Below are 18904 nucleotides of genomic sequence, written 5' to 3'. Positions count from 1 at the left end.
CTGACTTCTCCAACTTCTGACCTATCGCTATTCTCTCCCCATCTCCAAAATATTCAAAAAATGTATTCATACCCAGCTTCTTAACCATTTAGTAAAAAACAACTTCTTTCCCCTCCCCAACATGGCTTTAGGCCAGGTCACAGTACTAACGCAGCTATGGACACTGTAAATAGGGCTCGTGATGCCGGGTTCACTGTCTCTTCACTCTTCCAAAACCTCTCAAAAGCCTTTGATACAGTATCCCATCCCCTTCTACTCACCAAACTCTCCAATTTAGGTACCTCGCCCCCAACCCTAAACTGGTTGACAAACTATCTCACTGGTAGATAACAATCTAAAAAATAGCAGAAATCCTACTCAACCGTCCTCAGCATAACCAGAGAAATACCCCAAGGATCCATATTGGGCCCCCTTCTATTTGCTATATTCATTAACAACTTCCATAACAGTCTTACTCAAGGCACTGTGATCCAATATGCAGATGATTCTACAATCATCATCTGCACTTCCAAATCCACTTCTGAGTTACAACTACTAACCCAACAAGCCTTTACATCTACTGAAACTTGGATGCCAAATAACCATCTCTCTCTAAACCCCAATAAAACTTAACTCCTATTATTCACCCCCCCAAAAAAAAAACTAGCCCCCTCAACAATAATGAATTCTCTGTCCACTCCCAGAACAATACTATCATAGAATTTGTTTCTAGCAGCAAACTGTTAGGTGTCATCATTGACGAAAATCCAACTATTCGACCTCTATATCCACAGCAACATCAAAAAAACACATCAAAAACTGAGAACCTTGTACAGGCACAACTATTCCCTTAAACTCACTGCAAAAAAGGATCTAACCTCATCCTTTCTATCACCATCCCTATTGTATGGTGCCCCTATCCTTATCAATATTCAGTCCTCTCTAAAAACCAAACTTGACTTATGTTACAATAAGGTTACCAAATTTGCAACAAATGCAAAATTCTCAGCACACCACTGTTCATGTCTACAGCAACTCAACTGGCTTGAACTACATGATCTCACCTGCCAACAGTTAACTGCTGCACATGAAATTGTATATAAACCATCAGCTTGCCCTTCTCTTTCCTCCTCACTGTCTTTGCATCACCCAAACCGACCTCTCAGATCTGAAACCAACCACTGCTCAAAGTAGAAAAAACAGCCTCTCAGATAGTCAAATGCTCTATTCTTTTACTGTCTCTAAACTATGGAACACCCTCCCATCTTCAATCACTTCCATCTGTAATCCTGCTGTCTTTAAGAAGTCCTGTAGACAGCATCTCTCCTTTGTCTGGCTATGCTCATACCATAATGAGTCTCTAAACACTGCTCCTCCTACTTTAACCCACTGCTTTCTGCTTGCTTATGCACCAATTAACTCTCTCTGCAACTGAACCCCACTTGATGTACCTGTTCTTTACTCCATCTTACACTGTCTTCTGTCTATGTCTCACTTCCATAACTAACCACTTGAGCAATTACTCTGCCTTAACAACATCCTCTGCTCATTCCTCAAATCTCTAACAGTTAACCCTCAGCAATGTATAATCTCTAAACTGACTTTCTGTTTGCATAAACTCCCTCTACAATATTAATCACTCTACATAATGTAAATGGGTATTATAGGTTCATAGGTTCATAGATGTCTACTAGGCTAATGGCCCTGGGGCATTTACAATCTTAGCCATAGGATTACCATGACATTGTGCCAACTGACCTTAGTTCCCAGTGCCTCTGACAAGTAAAGCCACTGGAATTATCTCCGGGGTGAATTTTCTATTTCCCATCCACTCATCAAGATTTCTCTTGAAGAGGATCAGTGAGGTGCTCTGCTTGACATGTATGGGAAGTCTATTCCATAGCATGGGCAGTCTCTGGGTTATGAACCTGTCCCTCCAGTACATTCTGTTGATTGTGGTAATGAGGTTGAGGTCTCTGAAGTGTGTGGTGTGGAGGGATTGGGATTTCATTAGCTGTAGCATTTCTAACAGAGCTGGGTCAGACATGGCTTTGTAAGTGAAGCAGAGATCACCTCTAAGTAGGTGATATGAGACAGAGAATAGTTGGTGTTTTGAGTCTGTCCATATAGGACAAGTGTTTAAGGCCTATGATCCTCTTTGAGAGGTACTTTTGAGGCCTCTCCAGTTGTTGCAGGTGTCTAGTGAGGTACCTGCCAAATGGGGCATTGTACTTGATGACTGGCCTAATGAAAGAAGAGTAGAGGGAGACAATGACCTCTTTCTTCCTGGATGCAAAACCCCTAGTAATGAGAAGTGCCACATAGAAGGACTTTCTGACCACAGTGGCAATGTGGTGATCAAAACAGAGGTTGCTGTCAACATGTGTTCCCAGATCTCTTATAGCACCTTCTCTGTTCAGTGGGCTACCATCGATGTGGTAATTCATGGGAACTAGGTTTTTCCCAAAGGGGATGACGGCACATTTTTTGGCATTGAACTTAAGGCCGTGGTTCTGACACCAGTCATTGGCACATTGAGGCCATTCTGTAGGATGTCAACATCACCTGAGGAGTTAATAATAGCTCCCAACTTGCAATCATAACGTTGTCAATAAGAGTCCCTTCATGGTGGCCTGGACTTCAGAGAAGTAGATACCAAACAGGAGAGGACCCAAGACTGAACCCTGTGGGACTCCACTTGTGACTAGTCGGCAGTCTGACTTGGAGTTAGCTACTTTCACACAGTGGGTTCTATCTGTGAGCCAGTTTGCAACCAACCTAGGGATATAGGGGTTGGTGTCTAGCTTAGTGAGTTGTTCTATGATTCCTGAGTGGGGAATGGTATCAAAGACCTTGACCAGATCAAGGTAGGCTGTATGAACCACCTTGCCTTCATCCACACCTCTGGTGACTAACTCAAAGAAGTCGACCAAGTTGAGCAAGTATGATCTACCCTTCACATAACCAAATTGTGTGGGATCCAGAGTTTGAATATTCCCTATATCCTTGTTTATTAGGTCCATGATGATGTGTTCCATAGCTTTGCATATCAGACTCATCAGGCTAATGGTGCGTTAGTTCCCAGGGTCTGTAGTCTCTCGTCCTTTGTGGAGAGGGGATGACTGTAGCAGTGTGCCATTCAGTAGGGACAAAGCCTGAGGTGAGGCTGTGATTGAACAGGGCACACAGGTGAGGTGCCAGCTCACTCTGTAGTTCATGTAGAACACAGCCAGTGATATTGTCAGGTCCCATAGAAGCTGTATTCTTGGCCTTGAACAGTGCTTTTTTTAACCTGTGCAGCAGTAATACTGGGTGCCTGGCAATCTACTGGTATTGTGATTGGTCCTTTGGGGGGAAGAAGGATAAAGTTGGCACTAAATTTGTCGGCCAGTATACTGGCAATATCTGTTGGCTCAGTATAGGAGGTACCATTGTGCAGTAGCTCAAAGCAGATCTGGGTATTGCTATGGAGATTCTTTACATAACTATAGAAGGCCTTGTGGTTGTCTTTACTATCTGCTGCAATTCTGTTTTCATATCTATCTTTAGAGGATTTGATGAGGGGATCTCAACTTTTTGTTGAGGTGGATAAGGGAGTTTTTCCAGTCTTGGGACTTCACGTTATTCTGCTTCAGTTTCCTCCTTCTGTTGTAGAGTTTGTTTATGGCAGGGGACCACCAGATTTCCTTTATTTTTTTGGAGGAGAGTCACTTGGTTCTATTGGGTAGGGTGAGATCCATGCATTTATGTATGTGTTCATACAGTGCATTGGTGTATGATTCTGTGGTCATGCAACTATTCTCCATTTGCATGGGTGCCATGATGTTAGCCACCTCTGTTTTTAGGAGCCCAAAGTTAGCTTTGGAGAAGTTTTTCATGGTAGTTACCTTTGTGGGGGGGGGCATTATATGTGAATTCCCAAGGTGATTAGTTGGTGGTCGGATCTAACCAGGGAGGAGGTGACTATCGGTATAGAGCAACGGTCGCCCATGGTAGTAATGACCATGTCAAGTATGTTGCTACCTCTAGTGGGGGTAAGAACGAGCTGGTCCAGGGCATTAGAATTAATGAATTTCAGGAAACGTTTGGCAAGTGTATTGTTACATGAGTAGTTTTCCCAGCTAATGGATGGGTAGTTGAAGTTGCCCAGTATAAGAGTGTTAGGTTGGACCCTAATATTATCCAGGGTACTTAGGAATGTGAAGTGTGAGTCTTGGGACATGTCTGTGGACCTATAGCAATGTACGACCTGAATCACTGTCTTACCCAGTGTTAGCTGCACCTGAAGTATCTCTGATGCATTATGTTGGGCTACCAATCTGGATGTGTGTGCATCCTTTATGAATATGGAAACACCACTGCCTTTGGGGCTTCAGTCCTAGTTCTGGGGCCGAAAGGTGTGGAATGAGTTATAGCACAGGGGTGCTTTCTTCTGCCTTGAATCAGGTCTCTGTTACAGCACAAATGTCAATGTTCTCCATTTTAAGGAGTGCTTCGAGCGAGTGCATTTTGAGATTTAGACTTCTAGAATTGAGCTGCATGACCCTCAGATTGCATTTGTTTGTAGCTGATAACAGCCATAAGGTGGTAATTTGGTCTTTAGAACACCACCTAAAAAAGGCACTATAGGGGTGGCAAGAGCCTTGGCCACTATCCGGAAGCCCAGGGGTGACAGATGCAGGCCATCTCTGGCAAAGCATCGAGGTCTGTCAATCATGTCATCCCAGGCAGACAGATACTGGATCCCCTTAGAATGACACCAGAAACTTAGCCAATTGTTGAAATCAATCATTTTCTGCTTGTACTGTGGTATCATTCTGGGTGATGGTAGGATGCTGCTCAGGGCTACTGTCATACCCGCCTGGGCTACATAATCCGAGAGCTCCTACATGTCTCTTTTCATGTAGTCCAGGGATGTACATCTCAGGTCATTCACACCCACATGTACAATGACAGAGTCATAGTTGTACCTGTTGTTGAAGGACCTGAGTGCATGCATTATGTGGCGGCTCCTGGCACCTGACAGGCAGATGACTGTTACTTTCTCCTTATTCAATGTAGTGAGTGGGACATTAGTGTGCCTCACTATCAAGTCACCTATGACTAGTGTGTTGAGCATGCTGTTTTGCCTTGGGGGCTTTCGTTGAGTGGCACACTGTTTAGGAGAGTTATGTGTCTCATGATTAGGGTTGTGTTGTGGCAGTCGAGTATGTTTCTGCATGGAGATCTCTGTTGTTTGGGTAGATTTTTATTGAGAGCCTCCTCGAAGGTGGGTGTGTGGTTTGTGTTTTTATGTGAAAGCAGTGATGGTATGTGTTCTGGAGGGCTATGTGTTCCATGTGGTGTGGTGCAAGTGATGACCTTCTCCTCTTGACCAGCTATTCTGGTCTTAGCTGGAGGGTGCATGGTTTCCAGTTGGGATATATAAGTATATGTCTCGCAAGTCTGAGTGTTGGGAGGTAAGAGGAGAGGGTTGTCAGTGTACATGAGGCAGTTGCTACATTGCCTCAGGATACTCAGGTTCACCAGGTTAATAGGAGAAAGCACAGGGAACTGACCTTTAGACATGGCTGGAGGGGTGGGCATTAATAATAAGTACTGGAGCTATTTCCTTGTAGAACGTTTAGTGTTGGTAGCACTTTTGTGTGCTACAATAATTGTTACAATAAGTCTGCTAAAGTGCCAGACTAATAAGCTAGTAAAAGGGCAGGAGAGGAGAGATCTAGCAGATCTAAGGGAAGAACTGAAGAGCAGACTTTGGCACCACTCAGAAGCTTTCAAACAGTCCTGGATACAGCAAGTCTATCTGGACTAGACTGGTTACCAGAAAGGCAGGAAACAAGTGCAAACTTGGGCTTTTAAACCAGAAAGTTGAAAGAGATGGAAAAACTGCCCAAACTGCCTACAATTTCTGGGCTAGAAACCATTCCTCTTTTGGTAGATAGGCTACCTAGTGCTTACCACTCCCACTGATAAGCTAGAAGGCTTCCCTCCAATATAGAAAGGCTTAGGGGGCCCAGAAGCTTATATACAGTCCTGGATACAGCAAATGCAAATACATTCTTATGTAAATAATCTACACCTTTCTGCTCATACTATGTCCAAGCTTGTTATTGTATAATACCTGAAGGCACATGGAATTGGCCCTCTGATTCTAGCTCCGGTATGTATTTGTATCTGACTTGTAAACTGTATGCGGAGCTTTTCTTCCCGGGCCTCCACTGTAAATGGGCTCACCTAGGCCCAGTGGACCTTCCTGGTAAACAAATGCAATAAATAAATAAATAAATAAATAAGTCATCATCATCATCATCATCATCAACATCATCAGCCCCACTTTTCCCCATTTTTCTACACAGGGTGTGGGTGCTGTGTTAACTGTTGCCATCTCTCTCGATTCAGTCCCTCACTCTGCCTTCTTTAACAGTCATGTCTGACTGTCACAGGTTTTCTGCCACACAATCCATCCATCTCTTTCCTGCATGCCCTCATTTCCTCTTATCTTCTTCTTGTCTGTCCCAAATCTTCTTCACCAGATTGTCTTCTGCTTCTCTGCACATGTGACTGAACCACTGTAATCAGTTCTCTTTTATCTTTTCTGCAAATGGAGCTACATTGGCTTCTGCTCTTATATGCTCATTTCTTTGCCTGTCCCACAGAGTACATCCCACCACCCTTCCAAGCACTTCATTTCCATCTCCTCTAGCTTTCTCGTCTGCTCTACCTTTACTGCCCAAGTTCCTGTAAATACAATAGAACTAGTCACACCACTGTTTTGTACACCTTACTTTTCAGTTTCTTTGGCATCCTTCTGTCATATAATACATCTGACACTCTATGCCAGTTGGCTGCAGCCCCTCTGATTCTAGCTTTGTCCTCTTTATTCAGACTTCCCATTACGTCAACCACACCTCAGTTACTTGAAGCTATTAAGATGTTAGACTATCTTCCCTTCTATCTCACATTGTCTGTGTACAGCAACCATGTTGATCTGTCCCCTAAAACCTATTTATTAATGTAGCCCATCACCACTATGAACAGCAGTGGGCTCAGAGCTGACTCACTCCCACTGGGAACTGATCTGGGAGACCAAATACTGTTTGTACTTGCATCATCGGGTCCTTGTACATAGCCTGCACTAATTCTACTAATGTTTCTGGGACTGCGAACCACCACAGCATTGCCCAAATCAACTTACTTTGGACCTTGTTGTATGCTTTCTCCAAGTCTGGGAATGCCCAGTTGGACTCTTTCCTGATCTCTAGGCTCTTCTCAATTATCTGTCTCACCACAAAGACTGGGTCAGTTGTGCTGCATCCTGATCTGAACCCAAATGCTCTTCACCCATTTTACTTACCACTACTCTGTTTATCCATTGATCGATCACCCTCTCCAGAACATTAATGCAGTGTGACAGGAGTTTGATACCTCTGTAATGTCCACAGTTGTGGATGTCTCCTTTCTTCTTGTATACAGGCACTAATAACTGGCTCTACCCATGGCTAGGTTTGGCAGCTGCACCACCACCCCCATCTGCTGTAAATGCATTCCCCAGTTATTTGTTTTCTTTTTAGTTATCAGTAAACCAAGAAAAAGCTCTAGGAAAAAAAGGTAACCCAGTAGATACACTGGAATTGCCCACTTGTAAAATAGAGGTCGAAAAGGTACTTAAACTGCCACTTTTTGTCTGCTTCAAACTAGGTATCTACCCAGAAAGGACACAGCTGAAATCAGGTCTTTAGATTGTTTTTCCCTACTAGATTCTAAAAACTCCTAACAATTTGGCTATTCAGACACTTACCCTGCAATTTTTAGCCTGGGGGGTTCTAGTCTCCTCCGTTCACTATGCTCACTTTGCTCCCCTCCCTGCCCCCTATTTCCACCTGCCCCCAGTACCTCTACATTTATTCTTAGCCTTAACCCCACTGCTAATTGCCAGCAATTAGGCCACACCACTACTCATCCCCTCCCCATACATCCAACACAACCATGCTACTACCTAATATAATAACAATCCTAACCTGCGTAGGTCTAGCTCACATTACATCCTACCAAGACTCCACAGTGCCTCAACAACTTCCACTGTATTCTCTTAATACCCTCCCTCAAACATTTACACTATAACTACACAACCCCTGAAATCCAGAGATAAGGCCTGGGAGCACTGGCCACTAAGAAAAAATAACTCAGATAGGCAATCATTCCTTGAACTGTGCAATAAAGCCAAAAAGCATATAAAATTAGACAAATCCCTCTACTATAAATCTACCCTAAACTCTACCAACCACAACCCTAAGCAATTCTGGGCCACTATTAACAATATCCTCCTCCGAGGGAAGGTTGATACCCCCAGCCGTCCATTCCCTCTTCTCCAGCAGTATTGCTGAATCCTTCAACAAACACTTCACTGAAACTATAACATCTCTAAACAAACAACACTTCCCTACAATAGCCCCCCCAACTCCTACCCCTAAACCCCCACTCCTCTTTTCTTCTTCACCTCAGTACCTACCTCCAACATAAAAAGACTATTGTCAAAACGTAAATCCACCAAACTCACAGCTGACAACCTCCCCTCTGAATACTTGAAAATTGCATCTGATACACTAGCCTACCCAACTTCAATTCTAATCAACCGTTCCATAACAGAAGACTATGTTCCCTTGATATGGAAAATATCCCACATCATTCCCCTCCACAAAGGCACCCCCTCCACTGACCTCTCCAATTACCACCCCATTCCTATCCTCTCCCCTCTCTCCAAGATACTTGAAAAATGTATCAACACCGAGGTCTCCAACTACCTCCTAGCTAATAATCTCCTGTCCAAAACCCAACATGGTTTCAGGTCATATCACAGCACTACCTCCACTCTGCTCACCTTCACCAACACTATACTTCATCATAAAAACAATGGCCTCTTCTCTACTGCCGTATTTCTAGATCTCTCAAAGGCCTTTGACATGGTATCTCATGAGCTACTACTCTCTACTCTCCCCAACCTCTCTTTCTCACAACCAGCCTGCAACTGGTTCCACAGCTATCTACACAGACATTAGCAATCAGTAATCTGGGATGATATCATATCACCTCACCTCCCAGTTACTCTCGGAGTTCCTCAAGGGTCTATCACTGGCCCTCTGCTATTCTCACTTTTCACTAACAACCTACATACTGCCATGACACAAGCATCTCTTATACAGTACGCAGATGACTCTACTCTCATCTGCCCTGCCCCCACTCAACCAGAATTACAACAAATCACACAGGAATCATTCTCTTCTGTAGAAAGCTGGCTATCCAATGGTCAGCTCCTACTCAACCCAAGTAAGACAAAACTTCTCCTGTTCCAACCTTCCAAAGCCACCCAAAACACCCCCCATTTCAACATTCTTGCCAAAGACAATACCATCATCTCTCCATCAGAACACACAAAATTACTTGGTGTGGAAATAGACAACAAACTTAGATTTGACACCCACATATCTCTCACAATAAAAAAGTTCACAAGAAACTTGGTGCATTATATCGAAGCCGCCAATTACTAACCAAGGTGGCTAGAATCTCCATAGCCAATTCCCAGCTAATCTCCACCCTTCTGTATGCATCCCCCATACTTACCAACCTTAAACAGACAGACCTACACAAGCTGGATGCTTGTTACAACAAAACTGCTAAATTTGCCACTGGAACCTCCTACCACAGCCATCATTGTACCTCCCTTAAAGAACTAAACTGGCTAGAACTCCCACAACTCCTTCACTTTAATCAACTCACCCTCACTCATAAACTTATTAACCACCCCCTTAACATCCCTTCCCTTCAAACCCTTCTCCTACCCTACCACCCCACTAGGCCCCTAAAATCAAGCAACAAAAATCAACTCACTGTTATCAAACCCAAAAACTCAGCAGGAGAAGCCATATTTTCATGTACCATATCTAAACTTTGGAACAATCTTCCACCCTCTATAACTACTCTACCTTCCAGCAGCCTCTTCAAGACTGCACTCAAATTCCACTTAAATTTGCACTGGCTTTGTCCTTGTTCTAATCCAGACAAACACCCCCCCTTACCCCCCACCTAGACTCTTAACCCAACTATACTACCGCCACTAGTAACCACAGCCAGAAATAGCTAGTTGTCTTTACATACTTTAATATCTTGTATGACAACTTTGTTACTAATATTATAAATGACAAGAAACTATCATAACTTGCAACATTTTCTGTATATACTGTTGATAAACAATATCTTGTTATTGTATTAAAGCCAACAGCCTGTAATGTTGTTTACTATTGCTGCAACTTTGTATCTCTATCATGTACATGATGTGGAGCTTTTCTCCCCGGGCATCGGCTGAAAAAGGACCTGTGTCCAGTCGGAATTTCCCGGTAAACAAATATAAATAAATAAAATAAATAAATAAATATTCTCCAGTCATCTGAGATGCACCTTCTTCTCCTTACTGCTATAAGTACCCTCAGGAACATTCCTCCCCATCTCACCCAGCATCTTTATCATATCTGCTGTGATTACATCTGAGCCTTCTGCTTTCCATGACTTAATTTTCCTTAGTGCTGTTCTTACTTCTTCTAGGGGGCTCCTCTTCTTCTTTCATTGTAGCTGCCTAGCCTCTTGCCCCTAAAAGTCAGTTTTTATAAATAACTTCACACAAATACACTATTGTCCTCTTCTAACCAAAAAACAGATCCTGCAGTGATATCTTTAAGTTTTCTACTGCTAAACATATTGTGAATTCTAACACCCATTCCTTCTGACAAGGATGGAGAAGATTTGCTACCTTAGCTTTCAGATTTTTGAACTGTCAGGTTTGCATGTAATTTTTGTTACTGGCATCTTTTGAAAACATATGAAAGTTATTTAAGTTATTAATTTATCTTTGTTTACTGGGAAAGTCAGTCTGGGTAAGGCCCATTTTCAGTGGAGGCCTAGGGAGATAAGCTTCAGAAGTGACATTTATATTTCAGTTTCACTATATGTGATAAAGAAGAAGTGCTTTAAAAATAGTAAAACTTGCAGTGTACAGAAGTAACAACATTAGAAGTACATTTCAGTAAAGTTCAACACATGGTACATCTCAGTTTACAGTGTATAAAGTACATTGTTTCAGATACAAATGCATGTATAACCATCATTCAGATGGGCAGTCCATCACAACAGGAAAGGAGGTTGAGAAACTTGTCAAATACATATCAAGTGAAGTATGGGTTTTGCTGTAAGGAAAATACGAAAATGGGGTAAGTGGGGAGAGAAATAAATTATAATGTGCAAGAGTTAGAGAAATATGCAGTATGATGTAAGCAAATAGAGAAAAGGGTTAGTGTGGAGAGAAAGATAAGATTTTGCATAGGGGTTGTAGTCATTATAGAGGATGACGTGTAAGTATAGTGCAGATAAAGACTAGTTATTGATGGTGAAGTAGACAGGTGTATGGTTAGACTGAAGAGTTAATGTGAAGAAATGGTTGAGGTGTTTCATCTGAGTCTATATTACATCATTGAACTCACAGTAGGTCAATCACTTACACTTTAAACTTAAACTAATGTGGGGTATTCGTTTTCTTTTTTTTTTTTTTTTAACTTGTAGAAGCTGGTTCCTCATTAGAAGCATAAATATACACATTGTTTGGTAGCAGAAAGGTATACAAGAAAAGAGCATGCTATGTGTGAGAAGATAAGCTGTATACCTTAATATAGTCACATAAATTTATATTGTATACATATATATATATATATATATATATATATATATATATATATATATATATATATATAGGTCCATAGGTTCATAGGTAGGTACTAGGCTATCTGCCCAAGGGCATTGGCATTTATAAGCCTAGCCAGAGTGTGTCGGCTTTCGCCACCCCATTGATTAATTAGCTGAGCCTCTGTCAAGCAGAGCCAATGAAGTGATCCCAGGGGTGTATTTTCTGTTACCCATCCACTCATCAAGGTTTTTCTTGGAGAGTGTTAGTGATGGACTCTGCCTGTAGATAGGAATTTTGTCCAAAGCATGGGGAGTCTCTGTGACAGGAATCTATCCCTCCAGCATGTTCTATTTATTGTTGTGGCGAGGTTTAGCTCACTAGAGCACGTGGCTCGCAGTGACTTGGATTTCTTTAGGTGGAGCATGTCCATCAATTCTGAGTTGGACATGGCTTTGTAAGTCAGGCAGAGATCACCTCTGAGTAAGCAATATGCCACTGAGTACAGCTTGAGTTTTTTTAGTCGGTCTGCATAGGACATCTGTCTGAGGCCAGTAATCCTCTTGGTGGGGTACTTTTGTGGTCTTTCCAGCTGTTGGAAGTGTCTTGTGAGGTACATCCCAAATGGGGCATTGTACTCTATGATGGGTCTGATGAGTGACGAGTAAAGGGGCACTATAACCTCTTTATTTCTAGATGCAAACCCTTTAGTAATTTGATGGGCCACATACAAGGATTTCTTAACTACTTTGGCAATATGATTGTAAAAGGAGAGATTACTACCTCCCTGGGTCCCCAGATCTCTTATTACCTCTTCTGTATTAAGGGGGCTGCCACCTCTGTGGTAATTCGTGGGTGTTTTGTTTTTCCCAAATGGGATGACAATGCATTTTTTGGCATTTAGCTTGAGGTCATGGCCATGATGCATACATATATATATATATATATATATATATATATATATATATATATATATATATATATATATATATATATATATATATAGGTCCCCTTCAAATGGCCGACATTTCAAAATGTCGATATTCATATGGCCGAGATCATATGATCGACATTTTAAATGTCGACCATGGGGAACTTGCATCTCTCTACAGTGCGGATTGGAAAAATTTCCACTTCCGCACTGTAGTGTGATCTCAGAGTTGTTATATTTAAGTTCTGGGGGGTGTGGGGAGTTGGCAGCATTAAGGTAAGTTTGTTTTTGTTTTTTTGTGTCTTACTTGTATGGTCGACATTTCAAATGTTGATCATATGGTCTCGGCCATATGAATGTCGACCATATCAAGTAGACCAAAATACATACATATATATACATATATATCAGGGGTGGCACGTGCTATTGGGCTGCAGGACTGCAGCCCCTCCCAGCTGTAAAACAAAAAGAAAAGAAAAAAAATAAAAACAAATGCGAGTCGCAGAACATCGCGCATGCACAATCGAGGCATTTCCCGATATCTGGACTGCTGGTGAACCAGTCTGGAGCATGCACACAGAATCCAGACTGTCTCACCAGGAGTCTGGATTAGGAAGACAAGCATTCAGCAGCAATATCCTAGAAGTCTATGCAGTTACAACTGTATAGACTGGAAGGGGATCGGACTGCAAAGTCTGCAGGCTGGGTAGCACCCAGCTTGCTCTCGCAGGCTTATGGATTGTTTTACGGATGTTTGGAACTCCAGAACTTGCTTTGCACAGGCTATGTGCTTTATGGAGGTTTGGAACTGCAGGAAGGAAAATCTGAGTGTGGGCTTTTGGGCTTTTACGGACATTGAAAGAACTGCAGGAAGGAATATTTGGGTTTACTTTAAGGTATGGAACTAGTGTGCGTGTATGTGTGTGTGTGTGTGTGTGTGTGTGTGTGTGTGTGTGTGTGTGTGTGTGTGTAAAATGCTAAATGGTGGTGGGTAGAGACTCAGGTTTGAACTCTGTACCTTGGGCCAAGGTGGCAACAGCCTCAATTCCCTACCTGCCACCATTTCTAAAACCTTTGCAGATTTTTGCCTCATACTTGTTCTGTTCTGTTCATCATAAAATCTGTGGTTTCTGTATTTTTGTGTCTTTACACAGTCAGTACTGCAGTGGAGTAGTGGTAGCATTGTTGCCTGATAGCTACAGGTTCTCTGGTTTGATTCTTGGTTGGGGTGCCTTCTGTGTGGAGTCTGCATGTCCTCCCTGTGTTTGTGTTGGTTTCCTCTGGGTGCTCTGGTGTCCTCACATCTTACAAAGACATGTTTCTCCCTGGGCCTCTGCTGAAAATTTGCTTTTGTTCCAAATCAGACTTTCCTGGTTAACAAATTTTAAATAAATAAAAATGACAAGCATTTGAATTTCAGACTTCATATTCTTCAGAAAGTACATGGTAACACAAAACCATTTATTCTAGCAATTTTCTAAGTTTATAAGATGGATATTTGAAACCTGTCCCTGTTTCGGGGACTGTATTCCCCCATTATTGGCTTTGTCCAGGTTTTTTGTGCTAAGGTTGAGAGCTATGGTAAGAACTGAATTCACTGAATATGCTTAGAGGCTGTATTCCCCCATTACTGGCTTTGTCCAGGTGTTTTTTGCTAAGAGGTTGGCAGCTATGGTGAGAACTGAATTCACTAAATGGTAGCCATTTAAGTTTCTGTCTTCTTCTCTTTCACAAAACAGTTGATTTGGCATAGTGGTATGTTGCTCTGACTGTTTTGTACAGGGTCCTGGGCTCAAGGCTTGGCAGTGAAATCTATGGTGGTAACACAGCATTTTATTCTAGCAACTTTCCAACATTATACAACCAATGTTTAAAATGTGTCCCTGTTTTTTGGGCTTTTGCCCCCCTTCAATAAATTTTGGCTTTTTCCAGATTTCTTGTGCTGCAAAGTTCAGAGATACAGCTGAGTGCTGAGTAGATTTTACAAGGAGCTGAGATCTGCAAGGGAGCAAAAGTTTAGTGCTGCTTATGGTGAGTCTGCTTCCATTTTTAATAGCACAACAGGTAGTGTACTTGCTTTTGATGCAGAAGGCTGTGGGTTCTACTCCCACAATAGATAGATGCATTTCTGATACTGTAATGTGTTGCAAAGGGGGTGGATGTTGCAGTCCTTTTTGGTGAAGGTACTTAGTAACTATGAACCTGTTATCAGTTTGCCATCCATTCCCTATTGCAATATTACTAGCTTATCATTTTTTTAGTGTAAGATAGGCAATTTATTCCTCAATGGCAACAGGCACTATATTTGTAGATGAAACAATGAAATATAAAGTTGTTTGCTAGAAGCAACTTCTTCATTAGTTACAGATCTCTTTAATGTGGAATTATTTAGATGACTTTTACTTCTTCAGAGATTGTGCATATTTACTGATACTGGTGGACTGTAGAAGTTTGAGTAGACTTTTATGATTGAAATGTTCTGAATTGGGCAGTTTTGTCATTATTGGTGGATGCATTTTGTTTCATTGTTTACTGGAAAAATGTTCAAAACAAATTTAAAATGCCCTCTAAAACTGTACTGTATTGTACAAGGAATATAATTTAATACAATCAGGAAGTTGTATCAAAGAGCATGTGTATGTTTCGTGTGCAAGGGGCCAGTGATTTGAAAACAGCCCAAAGTTAATCTTTATCTGCCACTGGCAAAATGCATTTTCTTTGAATGTGGGTTTCAATGCAGTTTCAATGAGTGTGAGTTTCAAGGGCAGAGAAGTTTTAATGCTAAGTTTGTTTTCATTCTGAGACTGCATTGCTTTGTTTAGCAGATCTCTGAGGTTGAGAGGTATGACAAATGTGTCAGGGCCATCACAGTCAGCCAGAGACATTTCAGATTGTCACATACTTGTTGCACCCTACTCCCCATGTAGTGACTCTGGATGTGTCCAAGCAAGGCAAGGAGCAGTTATGCAGTGTAAATGTGCAGAGTATCCCCCCAGCCAAGGTAGACACAAGTACTACAGCGGCTTTTCATCTGTCCTTGATTTTGCAGAATGTTCTGGTTTCTGTCATATTTTTATACTGTTGATTTATGCTTATTATTATTCAGAAAGTGCCTGTTGCTCTGTGTTTAAGTAGCAATGCTTTAATGATCATCGGGTAAGCTTGTCTGAGATTGTAAGATGCAAGTAAGCTTTAATAAGCATACTGTTAAAGAATTGCCAACATTGAAAGCCTTGCTGTAGTTGCCATGCAGAGAATACTTGCATAACTAGATAACGTACAAGCCTTGGGTATGGAAATGCATATGACACTGTGTGTAATGAAGGACAATATTACATTATTTTAAGAAGCTCATTACATTTGTCGGAAAATTGTAGTTATCTTTGCAGGCTTTACCTGAAAACTAAATAGAATGGCAATCTATCGTGTGTGGTCCATAACCTGTGCAGTAATCCTTTAAGCAATGTATCTTGAGCTTGTTTCTTGTTTGCTTTTTATTTTTTACTTTGATCATGTTTTCCCATGAAACAAGTAGATAGTTGTCAGGCAGCAGGTCTTTTTTGGATAATAAACATTTTTACAAGTGGGGTTATCACAGAGATTGCTACTTTCAGCGTGTTACTTGGTACTTTAATAAAGCTGAATATAAATTATAATTAGAACTGCAGTGCAAGGAGAGGTGGTTTGAGTTGAGTGCTGCTTGTTTTTCTTATACTTGATTTTGACTGGCATTCCAGTAATGTATTTAAAAAGTAATTTATTTTTTCATGCCTCACAACCTTCACATTTTGTCCTGGTTGGACTCTCATAATGACGGTTTGGCACCCAGGGCAGCGTATTTAATTAATGTTACAGTTTTTGTGGTTTTGAGCATAGCTCCTCCCCTTTCTAGTTGGCCACATCCCTACCCATTGACCCCCACCCATTCAGCTGTCTCCTGCAGCCCCCCTTTGATTTGAAGCCACCAGCCGCCACTGATATATATATATATATATATATATATATATATATATATATATATATATATATATATATATATGGGTCCACATCTTAATTCCAAAATCACAAATTCCCGATCCTGATGTCCAGATGTTCAAAATTCTGAAATCTCGAAGTTAAACAATTGAGATCACCCACCAGTGCGGAATGGTAACTTTACCATTCTCTTCACTGTAGTGCGATCTCGGAGTTGGTATATTTAAGTGCCCCCCGCAACAACGTGATGTCTAACATTTTTTGTTTTAGTTTTGGTTGTTTTTTTTTTGTTTTGCTTTTTTGCATTTTGAGATTTCAAAATTTTGAACATCTGAACGTTGGGATTCTAATGTTCGAGATTTTTGACTTTTCGAAATTGCATAGTGGATATATATATATATATATATATATATATATATATATATATATATATATATATATATATATATATATATATATGTATATGCACAAAATAGTTAAGGTTTGATAAAGAAATGGCTTTCATTTAAATATGGTTATATAAACACTCTTAACTTTGCATAATAAAGTGAATGGATGGTAATAGCTTATGAAATCAAGTAAATAACATATGCCTGATTTTACTTGTAGAAGTTGAACAGTCTTGAGGGAGCTGATAACATGAATACCAGGGAGCTTGAGTTTGTGCATTTAACAGAAATGGTTAATGCAAGGGCATCAGCATCTGTTTAATGTTTCAGATGTCGAGCCTTTAGGAAAGGTTTAAGTGATGCTGCATCATTTATACCTGGCTGCTTATAAGCATTCAGTTTTATTATCCACTTTTGTTCAGATTCTTCCATTCTGTTTTTTTTTTATGTCACCTCCTCTTAAGCCTTCCTTAACTACCTCAAGCACAAAAAATTTAAATTATGGTCTTTCCCTTCTTTTAGAATATGTTTAGCTAGAACATTAGTTTCTTTACCTGTCGCAATGTCTCTAGTATGTTCTAAAATTTGTTCTTCTAACATCCTATTTGTTTTACCTATATAATATGCTTTACATATCTGACAAAAACTGAAATATACTATATTATTAGTTCTACAATCTGCATACATATTTGCTTCTATTCTGAATTTATTGACTGGATGAAAAAAGGCAGTGCAGGAAAAAATGTATCTGCATGCTGTACATTTTCTACAGGGGTAGGTGCCTTTCCTCTGTGATGTAACCTCATGTATGATATTGTGTGATTTATAACATAACTGCCTTTTTAAAGACTTTTTGTTAATGAAGGAAAAGTCTGGTACTGACTTTACCATTGTTTCCAAGTCCTTGGATGCAGTTAGAATATTCCAATTCTTTTTAAAAACATCACAGAACACATTTATATCGCTGGTAAAGGTAATAGGAAAACGCAGTCTCATGTAATTTTGTTGTCTATCCTTTGTCTCTTGGTTTCCTGTTCCCTCTGAGAAAGGACAACCTTTGCTCCCTCTTTCAGCAAGTGCTTCATTGACACATAAATCTATTTCAGATTTTGAATAGCCTCTGCTGATAAACTCGTCCTTCAGTGTTTCAGTTGCTTGCATAAGCTCACAGTCACTGTTATGTATTCTCATGTTCCTAATCATCTGTCCTTTTAGAACATTTCTGCTAACATGTCTGGGATGCATACTACCTTTATGCAGTAAACAATTTTTCCTTGTCGGTTTCCTGTATAGACTAGTTTTCATATCCTTTAACCCAGATTTTTGAACCATAACATCCAGGAATTCGATTTTATCATAAGAATATTTATAAGTAAATTTCAAAAAAGTTGTTGTAGCATGCAGATAGTCTATGAAGTCTTTTAATTCAGTTTCTGACTTCTCCCATAAAATAAAAAGACGTCCACGAACCGCACATACCATAACACATGTTTGCTATACTCATGTCCTTGCAATAAATGTGTTTTCCCACTGCACCAAAGCTAGATTGGCGTAGCTATTGGCACAAGCAGTGCCCATAGGTACGCCTATCTTTTGTAAATAATAATGTTCACCAAAATTAAAAACATTATTCTCCAAGACTGTTTCTAATAATCCACATATCATTCCAACTTTGTCATTTTGGAATGATTGCTTTTCAATAAGTAGTTCTCGAATCCTTTCAATACCCTATTGGTTAGGAATGACTGTAAAAAGAGAATTAATATCAAGTGTAACTAACAAAAAGTCTTGATGTAATCCCTTTGTCTCTATATATAATTTCTGTAAAAAGTCTTGGTATCTTTTAAAATTGAGTTACATGTATCTAAAACAGGGTGCAAGTTCTTTTCTATAAAAATTGAC

Source organism: Protopterus annectens, chromosome 15.part0 (assembly GCF_019279795.1).
Source record: "Protopterus annectens isolate FY-2018-M chromosome 15.part0, PAN1.0, whole genome shotgun sequence".
NCBI lineage: Eukaryota > Metazoa > Chordata > Ceratodontiformes > Protopteridae > Protopterus > Protopterus annectens.
Note: the sequence above shows the minus strand (reverse complement) of the source record.